Source organism: Triticum aestivum, chromosome 5D (assembly GCF_018294505.1).
Source record: "Triticum aestivum cultivar Chinese Spring chromosome 5D, IWGSC CS RefSeq v2.1, whole genome shotgun sequence".
Taxonomy (NCBI): Eukaryota; Viridiplantae; Streptophyta; class Magnoliopsida; order Poales; family Poaceae; genus Triticum; species Triticum aestivum.
The window spans coordinates 210,530,054-210,542,460 of NC_057808.1; positions in this window are offsets into that span (position 1 = coordinate 210,530,054).

Consider the following 12,407-nt stretch of genomic DNA (forward strand, 5'->3'; position numbering starts at 1 on the left):
CCAGAGCATCTCACATCACGCCGTCCATACTTCATCGGCCTTTCTCCCCTCCCCTCTCGAAACCCTAGACTGCTCATCCACCGGCGTACCAGAGCCCATTCACTGCCAGCGGCGTCCACCTCACCGGATCTGCTTCTGCGGCCGCATCTACCCCTCCCACCTCCCCTAGAAACAAGTAGACTGCTCATCCACCACTATACCACAGCCCATTCAGTGCCGGCCTTGTCCACGGCACCGGATCTGCTTTGCCAGTACTCTCGTCAACCGCAGCGCATCTGCAGCAGCTCATTCGTACTCCCCACCGAAGACGCTTCGTCCACACCCCCCTGGAGCCGCCCCACCGACGCCCCGGTCGACAGCCTCTGATCCTCTTCGCCGACACCTTCCTCAACCCTACCGGAGCCGTTTCGCCGACACCATCGTCAACCCCACCGGAGTAGCTTCGCCTATACCATTTTCAACTCTACCGGGGCTGCTTTGCCAACTCACAATTCCACGGCCTCACATCCGCTTCCTCGCACCCTCATCCAACCTACCGGAGCAGCTTCTGACGCCTCATCCACGGCCGCAGATGCGCATCGTCGACACCATCCTTAACCCAACCATCGGAGCAGCTTCACCTATGCCCTCGTCCACGGCCACAGATCCGCTTCGCCCACACCGTAGTCCACCCTACCGGAGCCGCTCCACAAACACCCTACTCAACGGTTCTAGATCTCCTTACCGGACCCCGACAGCCAGCGCAGCATCATCACCCTTGATGTTTCTAACCTAATTCCCACCGTCTGGCAAGATGCCAAGCACCCGACATGGCCTAGGTACTTGTCACCTTTAAACCCGTCCAGCATCACCTGCCCGATGTACTTCAAATATACTAACAGGTCGCTGTTACCTGTTATGCAGCTGGCAAAAACTATAAGGACGATGTTTCTTCTGGATCTAACAGCTTGGCCAACCAAGATCCTGGACCGAGGCATTGCTATGATCTTGTAAGCGTGTCTCTCTCTCTTGTATTGTTCTGTGCCTGCCAGCGTGCTTTGCTAGGATTTTCGACCAATAATCCCTTTGTGCAGACAATGATTTCTACTACTGGCTGCTAAATTAGATATGTAGATGTCATTCATGATACTACCTCATACCTCCGTTCTTAAATATAAGTCTTTCTAGAGATTCCACTATAGGCTACATACAGAGCAAAATGAGTGAATCTACACTCGAAAATGCATCTATATACATCTGTATGTGGTCCATACTGGAATCTCTACATAGACATATATTTAGGAACAGAGGCGGTACATTACACAAAATCGTAGGTGGCATGTAGGAATTCCAGTACACTACATTAGGCTCCCTTAGAGTGCCTGCTAGTCCAGCACACAGAGTCATGGCTAGTTTATGCTACGCACACAATCATTAATTGGTGGTTTAAATATGCGCAAGGGATATGCAATGTATTATCATGTAGAGATGTCTGAAATTAGCCGTGTCAACTTGCAGATAGGGTTACACAATGAAAAAGTACAAGATGTATGTGGCAATTTCATGGAACATCGCAAAAAAAGGAGAGCCAGCGGTGAGCCTATACAGTGTGCTATGGTACGTCACTCCTCCATTGCAATCATCATGACATGTTATTTGTATGTCAGTTCTATTGGCCAAGTTTCTTAGGGACAGTTATACGAGTTATCCTAAGAAAATAAGCACGTGTGAATATAAGCTCCATGTAATAAGCCAACCAGTTATTTTCATTGCGTTTTCAGCTTATCTTTGGTATGATCAATGAAAAGTCTAGATTGCATTATATTTTTTCATTTTGTTGCCCATATGAAAATTAATTTGACTTGCAAACGTCACAAATTGAACCCAGTGCAGTAATTAATATGATAGGAAAACAGACCATCACTATTTGCTCAAAATGCAAATACAAAGATACCATCTACTTGGCACAATCTACTTTGGTCAATGTTTTCCACAGAGATCCCATTGCCTAATTTAAACGAAAAACGCATGACCCACATTTAAATGAAGAACAATTATTTATTGAAATTCGATGGTCCAAGTGGCTGGTTATTATCATATAGCAGCACCACCTGAAAGCATCATATAGCAGCAGTAGCAGCTCATAGCAACTCACCATACAACAGCAGCAGCAGCAGTGTGCAATTCATCATATAGCAGCAGCAGCAGCAGCTCATAGCAATTCATCATATAGCAGCAGCAGGAGCAGCTCATAGCAATTCATCATATAGCAGCAGCAGGAGCAGCTCATAGCAATTCATCATATAGCATCAGCAGGAGCAGCTCATAGCAATTCATCATACAGCAGCAGCAGGAGTAGCTTATAGCAACTCATCATATAGCAGCAGCAGCTCATAGCAATTCATCATATAGCAGCAGCAGCTCATAGCAATTCATCATATAGCAGCAGCTCATAGCAATTCATCATATAGCAGCAGCAGGAGCAGCTCATAGCAATGCATCATATAGCAGCAACAGAAGCAGCTCATAGCAATTCATCGTATAGTGGATCAGAATGAAAATTTGGCAAAAAATTAGAGGAGATCCTCACCTTGTTGGATGAGCTCATCCTTCAACAGCACCTCAAGGCCATGGCCTGGGAGGTGGGGAGGGGGATAAGGTGCCTTCTGCCGCAGTGTGGCATCAGCCGTAGTTGTGCAGCGCCTGCCGGAGTAGTGCGTTGGACGTACCATAGTAGAGCAGCTGCTGGAGACCATGAGAATGAGGGGCGGCACCAGAGGGAGGAGCAGCCAGGGAGATTTGCCCCTACCCACCGGCCATGTAGCCTAGCTGGACAGAGCATCGTCGAGGACCAGGCCAGATGGGACCAGTGGCGACGGCTTGCTGGAGGAACCCTAGTGCTGCAGGCAGGGGATCGAGGTAGAGGGAAAGGGGAGAGGAGATGCAAGCGAGCAGGGCAATGAACGCTTGCGTGTTTGTTTTTACTTGAGGGTGAGGTGTGACGCGGGTGTCACCAGTTGCATTTTGAGTGTAATATAGGCAGACAACATAGTCATTTCACTATTCCCTTTCCCTTCAATTTTTAGTGAGGTTCTACCCGAAACACCCCCCTCCAAAGCGAAATTAGTTAAGCCCAAGCCCATAACTCAAAAATGACTTCTTTACATCTTTTATGGCTTATTTTGACAATAAGCCCTGAAAAGGCGGAATAGAACTGGCCCTTAACCTGCAATTCAATTGTGCGTGCAATGATGAATCCCTCCTGCCTGCTATAGTGTACATTTAGGCATCATCATACATGGCATAACCTAATACATGTGCATTCCATTGTAGAATCTGGAATATGCAATGTTTATGTTAGTTCATACGTTGCACATGATGTTTAAATGCCCCTTAAATCTAGTCAGTCAAGTGATGGTCTTTAAGCCTCCTTCTTTGCTTCTTTTCTTGATATGTAAGATTTGCTCACACATCTGTTCAATTGCTTATTTGCATCAGCCAGCCATACTAGGACTGTTTGCTTTGATTACTTGTTGTTCTTGACCTAACACTCTAACAGAGCTTGTCAACGATTTAAACACTAAGGGTTGCTGTAGTGGGGCCTTTTCTAACTCATAGGTGACATAAAGGTTTGGTTGTACACTAAAGTAGGCTCTCCAAGAGTACCTGGAGATCCAGTTCGAAGGTATGCCTAGTTTTTACATAGTGCAGACATAGTAAATGCTCATTTCATTGTGTGCAAGTGCAAGAGATGCGGCATGTTTCATTATGTGGTGTCGTTTTGTTATAATCTCATCCTTTTGTGTTCACAGACTGGAAAGTATGCATGTTTATCTTCCAAGGAGACGAGTAACTAGTTTGTGTCACCTTGCAGAGGGGGTGCAATGAAGATAAGATTGAGGATTTCCAAGTACAAGATGTTAGGAAGGAGCCTTGCAAGAGAAGTAGGAGCTGCGCTGAGCCTCTTCAACCTGTTAAGGTAAGTCACTATATCCAACTCAACAATTCAACTCCTTGTTTGTTTCAGTCATAGTTAATTTGCTCTTTTCAATTGCTTTATTTGTCCTCAGCTAATGAGATGCCCAAAGAATGATGCCTGATGTTGGGTACTTGTATAACTATTAGTTGACATAATTAAAGGCCTTACCATTTAATTACTCTGTCGAAGTGTGCCTAAAGCTTTGAAGTCTATTAACCAACTATTATTGAATGAGGCTAACAATCTAGTTTATACTAGGCTAATGATTGCATAGTTTTGCTTGTTGTCGTATGTTTGTATGAAATCCTCTGTTGTTCATTATGCTCCCTAAGACTTTAATTGGGCTACAGAATGGCCAACTGCTTGCTTACTTCTACGCAACGTGTTGTCTAAATTTGTAACTTGTCTGTGTTTTGGATTGGGCCCCAACATCATGCTCCTCTGGTGAGCTAAGAAAGATTTCTGTATGCAGGCTTCACAGAATACATTTTTTATAATTTTTAAAATATCACCTGCTTATGCTTCATGATGTGTAACATTATTGTTAGTCCTGTTTTGCCATGTACAAAATAGTCTGTCTTGCTCGCTTCATTGTTGTAACTATATTTTTGCCCTAGTCATGTGTACTTACAGAAACATTTCAGGATGAAGTGACATCAACACAAAGATCTGCAAGCATTGCGGCATGGCCGTTACCGAATGATTATGGATTGGAATTGGAATGTGCTGATGTTCTCGAGCATCAACTAGAGGTGGCAAGACAACGTGTACATGATTCCGAACGTACAATCAACAAGTTGAGACTGGACATGCAGGTATTAGATGCAGGAGTCAAAAAAATGAAACAAGACACTGAGGTAACAACGAAGGAATTGGAGATTTTGCAGACTGAAATTTGTGCTATCTAAATCCGGCCAATCCTATTTTCTGAAGAGATTATAGTTCAAATGGTAAGTTATGTTGATGCGCGTCCATGATGTATGAGTTGTATTTGCCCAGTGTATGTAATTTGTTGTTTGTGTATGCTTTATTATCACTGGAGCCGAACCATAATGCCCAGTGGGTATAACCGGCTATAATTTCTTTATTGTATAGTGTAGGATTATTCTACGTTTCTATGCCTTAGTCTCTTTATTGTATAGTGTATGTTTTTTAGAGGTGATAGTATAGAGTAGGATAATTATTTGAATATGCTATATCGTTCAAACGGGGGCCAACTCGCCCAAACGTTGTAGTGACCATGGCCCTCCACAGGCCGTACGATCCATGGGCCATCTACGGGACGGACGATCCATGGCCTTCTATGGCCGTCGGATTCGTGGGCCTTCTATGGGCTGTTGGATCCATGGGCCTTCTATCGGCTGTCGGATCCATGGGCCTTCTATGGGCCAGCGGATCCATGGGCCTTCTATAGGCCGTCGGATCAATGGGCCTTCTATGGGCCATCGGGTCAATGGGCCTTCTACGTCCCGTAGGATCCATGGGCCTTGTACGGGCCGTCTCATCTATGGGCCTTGTACGGGCCGTATAAGGGGCCGTAAAGGGGCTAGAGTGGAAATCGTACGTTTTATGGGCTGACCATAACGGGCCGTTAATAGGCCGTATTTGATGATGCTATGAAAATGGCCCAACAGATTAACGGGCCACAAACGAGCCGACTGTATCCACGGGCTAAATTTGGCCCACAAGCAGAAAAGGCCAGTAACGGGCCATAAGTAACCGAATGCTAGAAATGAGCCCAAGAATAAATGGGCCCTCAGAAGGCCAAAAGGTAACACGGGCTGGAAACGACCCAATGGAATAATGGGCCGCTAATGGGTATAAAGCAATACACTGTTCATTACAGGCCGGTTTCACCACGGGCCATTAATGGGCCAAGAGTTACAAAGGGACTCATATGGGCCGAAATACGTCATGGGCCATACATGGGCCGGAAGTTAAAATGGGCTGGAATTATATTGGACGGCCCAGATGACGCTACTGGGCCTAATTCGGATAGGCCGTAAACGGGCCCTGGGTTAGCAGGCTGTAAATGGGCTATATGCGAACAGGCCGTTAACAGGCTTGCCGTGGGCCAGCCCGCCACCGTTTGACCAAGTCAAATGGGTCGGCCTTTTCACAGGAATGGGCCTCTGTTGGGCCGTGCCACGTGTCGACGTATCATAGGCGCTTTGGGTCCAATGAGTGGATGACATCTGTCCCAACGGTGAGCCGACACGTGTTTCCTCCAGCCAATGATGATTTTACACGTGGAAAATCCCCATTGGTCAGGGCTGTTAACGGGTTATCGGATCCAAAACCGGACCCGATAGCTTGTCAACTACATGATCATGCGAAGCAATATGACAATGATGGAGCGAGTCATAGTAAACGGAACGGTGGTAAGTTGCATGGCAATATATCTCGGAATGGCTATGGAAATGCCATGATAGGTAGGTATGGTGGCTGTTTTGAGGAAGGTATATGGTGGATGTATGATACCGGCGAAACGTGCGCGGTATTAGAGAGGCTAGCAATGGTGGAAGGAAGAGAGTGCGTATAATCCATGGACTCAACATTAGTCATAAAGAACTCATATACTTATTGCAAAAATCTACAAGTTATCAAATCAAAGTATTACTCGCATGCTCCTAGGGGGATAGATTGGTAGGAAAAGACCATCGCTCGTCCCCGACCGCCACTCATAAGGAAGACAATCAATAAATAAATCATGCTCTGACTTCATCACATAACGGTTCACCATACATGCATGCTACGGGAATCACAAACTTTAACATAGGTATTTCTCAAATTCAAAATTACTCAACTAGCATGACTCTAATATCACCATCTCCATATCTCAAAAAAATTATCAAGTATTAAACTTCTCATAATATTCAACACACTCATAAGATTTTTTTTACTAATCTTGAATGCCTATCATAATTAAAGCAAATTACCATGATGTTTTGTAGGACTCTCAAAATAATCTAAGTGAAGCATGAGAGAACAATAGTTTCTATAAAACAAAATCATCACCGTGCTCTAAAAGATATAAGTGAAGCACTAGAGCTAAAACTATATAACTCAAAAGATATAAGTGAAGCACATAGAGTATTCTAATAATTTCCGAATCATGTGTGTCTCTCTCAAAAGGTGTGTACATCAAGGATGATTGTGCTAAACTAAAAAGCAAAGACTCAAATAATACAAGACGCTCCAAGCAAAACACATATCATGTGGTGAATAAAAATATAGCTCCAAGCAAAGTTACCGATGAAGTAGACGAAAGAGGGGATGCCTTCCGGGGCATCCCCAAGCTTTGGCTTTTTGGTGTCCTTAGATTATCTTGGGGTGCCATGGGCATCCCCAAGCTTAGGATCTTGCCACTCCTTGTTCCATAATCCATCAAATCTTTAACCCAAAACTTGAAAACTTCACAACACAAAACTTAACAGAAAATCTCGTGAGCTCCGTTAGCGAAAGAAAACAAAACACCACTTCAAGGTACTGTAATGAAATCATTCTTTATTTATATTGGTGTTAAACCTACTGTATTCCAACTTCTCTATGGTTTATAAACTATTTCACTAGCCATAGATTCATCAAAATAAGCAAACAACACACGAAAAACAGAATCTGTCAAAAACAGAACAGTCTCTAGTAATCTGTAACTAACGCAAACTTCTAGAACACCAAAAATTCAGCCAAAATAGGAAGACCTAGATAATTTTTTTCTTGATAAGCAGCAATTGGAATCAATATTTTATCATGTTCTGGTGATTTTTAACAATTATTTTCGTGAACAGAAAGTTTCTGCAATTTTCAGCAAGATCAAATAACTATCATCCAAGAAGATCCTATAGGTTAAACTTGGCACAAACACTAATTAAAACATAAAAACACATCTAGCCAGAGGCTAGATCAAATATTTATTCCTAAACAGAAGCAAAAAGCAAAAAAATAAAAATAAAATTGGGTTGCCTCCCAACAAGCGCTATCGTTTAACGCCCCTAGCTAGGCATAATAGCAAGGATAGATCTAGGTATTGCCATGTTTCATAGGCAATTCTTTAATGAGACATCTATCACCCGTAGGAGTTTCTTTCTCTTTATTAATTATCAAACTTCTAGGCACAAAATCGAAAAAAATCATTTGTAGCAAATGGTTCCTTAATGATAGCAAAAAGATTGGGATGAATACTTATAGATTTGAGATCCGCAGTTTCCTTGCTAGAGGATTCACCCTTATATTTAGGAACATACATAAGCTTGGCAATTTTAGTTGGAGGACTTGGAGTATTCTTTACGGAAGAAAAAGCGGTTCCCAAGTTGGTAATGATACCCTCAAGTTTATCGATTCTAGTGGAATCCTGATTTATTCTTTCATTAACTATGGGTTCCTTCTCCTTAATATTTTTCAAAGTGACTCCTACTTTAGATCCATATTGGGTAATTTGGTTGTGGATCTTTTTATCCAAATTTTCAATTAACTCTACGGTAGCAACTTTATTTTCAATAATTTCAAGTCTTTGCATTACATGCTCCAAAGTTAACATAGTTCCATTAACCAAAAGAGGTGGTGAGCCAAACAAATCTATCATAGCATTATAAGAATCAAAAGTATGGCTTCCCAAGAAATTCCCTCCGGTAAATCAAGGATATATCTGTACCAAGGAGTAGCACCTACATAAAAATTGCGGAGAAGAACGGAAGTAGATTGCTTCCTCGTAGATCTATTTTGAGCATTGCAAATTCTATACCAAGCGTCTTTTAGATTTTCTCCCTCCCTTTGCTTAAAAGTAAGAACTTCATTCTCGGGAGACAACGGAGAAGATAGGGAACTAGCCATAACGACAAGCAAGCGAAAAAGAGGCGAACGGAAAAGAGAGAGGGCGAATAAAACGGCAAGGGTGAAGTGGGGGAGAGGAAAACGAGAGGCAAATGGCAAATAATGTAATGCGGGAGATAAGGGTTTGTGATGGGTACTTGGTATGTTGAATTTTGCGTAGACTCCCCGGCAACGGCGCCAGAAATGGCTCGTTGTTGGGAGTTCAAATCTTGACTTGACTTTGCGTAAGCCTCCCCGGCAACGGCGCCAGAAATCCTTCTTGCTACCTCTTGAGCACTACGTTGGTTTTCCCTTGAAGAGGAAAGGGTGATGCAGCAAAGTAGCGTAAGTATTTCCCTCAGTTTTTGAGAACCAAGGTATCAATCCAGTAGGAGACCACGCACGAGTCCCTCGCACCTACACAAACAAATAAATCCTCGCAACCAACGCAATAAAGGGGTTGTCAATCCCTTCACGGTCACTTACGAGAGTGAGATCTGATAGATATGATAAGGTAATATTTTTGGTATTTTTATGATGAAAATGCAAAGTAAAATAAAAGGTAATAAAAATAGCTAAGTGTTGGAAGATTAATATGATGGAAAATAGACCCGGGGCCATAGGTTTCACTAGAGGCTTCTCTCCAGAGCATAAGTATTACGGTGGGTGAACAAATTACTATTGAGCAATTGACAGAATCGAGCATAGTTATGAGAATATCTAGGTATGATCATGTATATAGGCATCACGTCCGAGACAAGTAGACCGACTCCTGCGTGCATCTACTACTATTACTCCACACATCGACCGCTATCCAGCATGCATCTAGAGTATTAAGTTCATAAGAACAGAGTAACGCTTTAAGCAAGATGACATGATGTAGAGGGATAAACTCATGCAATATGATATAAGCCCCATCTTGTTATCCTCGATGGCAATAATACAATACGTGCCTTGCTGCCCCTACTGTCACCGGGAAAGGACACCGCAAGATTGAACCCAAAGCTAAGCACTTCTCCCATTGCAAGAAAGATCAATCTAGTAGGCCAAACCAAACTGATAATTCGAAGAGACTTGGAAAGATAACCAATCATACATAAAAGAATTCAGAGGAGATTCAAATATTGTTCATAGATAAACTTGATCATAAACCCACAATTCATCAGTCTCAACAAACACACCGCAAAAGAAGATTACATCGAATATATCTCCACAAGAGAGGGGGAGAACATTGTATTGAGATCCAAAAGGAGAGAAGAAGCCATCTAGCTAATAACTATGGACCCGAAGGTCTAAGGTAAACTACTCACACATCATCGGAGAGGCTATGGTGTTGATGTAGAAGCCCTCCGTGATCGATGCCCCCTCCGGCGGAGCTCCGGAAAAGGCTAAAAGATGGGATCTCACGGGTACAGAAGGTTGCGGCGGTGGAATTAGGTTTTTGGCTCCGTATCTGGTAGTTTGGGGGTACGTAGGTATATATAGGAGGAAGAAGTACGTCGATGGAGCAACGTGGGGCCCACGAGGGTGGAGGGCGCGCCCAGGGGGGTAGGCGCGCCCCCCTACCTCGTGCCCTCCTGGTTGATGTCTTGACGTATGGGTCTAAGTCCTTTGGATCACGTTCGTTCCGAAAATCACGTTCCCGAAGGTTTCATTCCGTTTGGACTCTGTTTGGTATTCTTTTTCTGCGAAGCTCTGAAATAGGCAAAAAACAGCAATTCTGGGTTGGGCCTCCGGTAATAGGCTAGTCCCAAAAATAATATAAAAGTGTATAATAAAGCCCATTAATGTCCAAAACAGAATATAATATAGCATGGAACAATCAAAAATTATAGATACATTGGAGACGTATCACTTTGTACTCAGTATGCTGCCCTGGAGAAGGAAAAGATCCAACTCAAGCTTGACCTGGAGCTTGCCAGGAAGAATCTGAAGACTGCTCAAGATGAGGTAGCAGCCATGGGAGGTAATAACTCACTGACTGTATGTTCTGATATTTCTTCTTTATCATCCTTTAAACCGAGTGAGTGACCCTACTCGAACAAATGTGCGTAGTGAAAACCGTCAACTCCAAGAATGACTGAAGAATTTTATTTCTTTAGACACCATGAAGCAGGCACTAGAGAAGAAGGACACCGATCTTGCAGGGGCGCAGAAGGTGGTGCGTGAGAAAACTGAACTAGCTGAGAGAAAGCTAGCTTCAGTCGGCAAATTGGAGGATAATGCCAATCTGAAGACTGCTGTTGATGAGGCGAAGAAAGAAGCTGCATAGCTGAAGGAAGAGAAGGTGGCCCTGGCAGACAAGGTGGATGAGCTTACTCGGAAGAGGGACGAGCTGGAGGTTTATCTGGGAGGTCTTGCTAAGAAGTTGTACATCATGCTTGAAGGTCCATTTCTCCATCCGAGTGAATCCAGAAGGCTTTTATATAACTCTGTGTCGACTCATTCTTCTCCCTTGTGCAGAATTCTGTTAGGACTTCAAGCAGGAGACCAAGCGGATCGAACCAGGCCTGGACCCCATGAAGTCGCTCGTCAAAGATGAAGCCGCCATGAATGTGATGCGACTTGAGGCTCGTCTTAACAGCGTTTTGGGGTACATCGCCCGATGTTGCATTGTCCAAGATAGACGAAGAGCTGTGGCCAGAAGACAGACTCTAGAATGACCTTGAGTCGCTGATGGTTCGGCTCAATGACATCCCTAGTCGAGTGCAGGCGTGGAAAAAATCAGCTGCTCGATATGGAGCCTACGTGGCTCTTTCACTCATCAGAGTCCATTGTAGGGACGCCAAGGAGGATAAGCTGAAGACTCTCCAGGTGGCAAACACGAAGAAACTACAGTTCCAATCCTTCATGGAGACCTTTATTGAAGCAGCCACATGCATAGCCGACGGCATCGACTTGGACACCTTCATCGAGCCAGTGAGTCCTCCTCCCGCCAAGTGAAGGAAAAAACTTTAATGATCTGAACTTATTTGCCTCAGTATGTCGAGTGATGGTGTAACCGTTAAAACTCTTTCGGGCCTGGCACCCGAGTACTTTTGCTTGTGGTTCTGAAACTTGCCGGATTTATCCGAACTTGGTGGCTTTAGCCGAATGTTGTTTTTCTTGTCTCCAATGTGCTTGGATTTTTTAACTTAGGCGAAGCTTGTTCGTGGCTAAGCACCCGAGTGGGAGGATTTCTCTCCACTCGGAGTAGCTTTGCAACTTAGGTGAGTATGGGATCGCAGCTAAGCCTCCGAGTGGGAGGATTGCTCTCCACTCGGAGTAGCTTTTAACTTAGGCGAGTACAGGGTCGCAGATAAGCCCCCGAGTGGGAGGACTGCTCTCCACTCGGAGTAGTTTTGTAACTCAAGTGAAACAGGTTCGCGGCTAAGCCTCCGAGTGGGAGGATTGCTCTCCACTCGGAGTAGTTTTTAACTTAGGCGAGTGCGGGGTCGCAGCTAAGTCCCCGAGTGGGAGGATTGCTCTCCACTCAAAGTAGTTTTGAAACTTAGGCAAGTACGGCCCCTGAGTGGGAGGATTGCTCTCCACTCGGAGTAGTTTCGTAACTTAGGCGCATACGGGATCGCAGCTAAGCCTCCGAGTGGGGGGATTTCTCTCCACTCGGAGTAGTTTTGGTCACTTAGGCGAATACAGGATC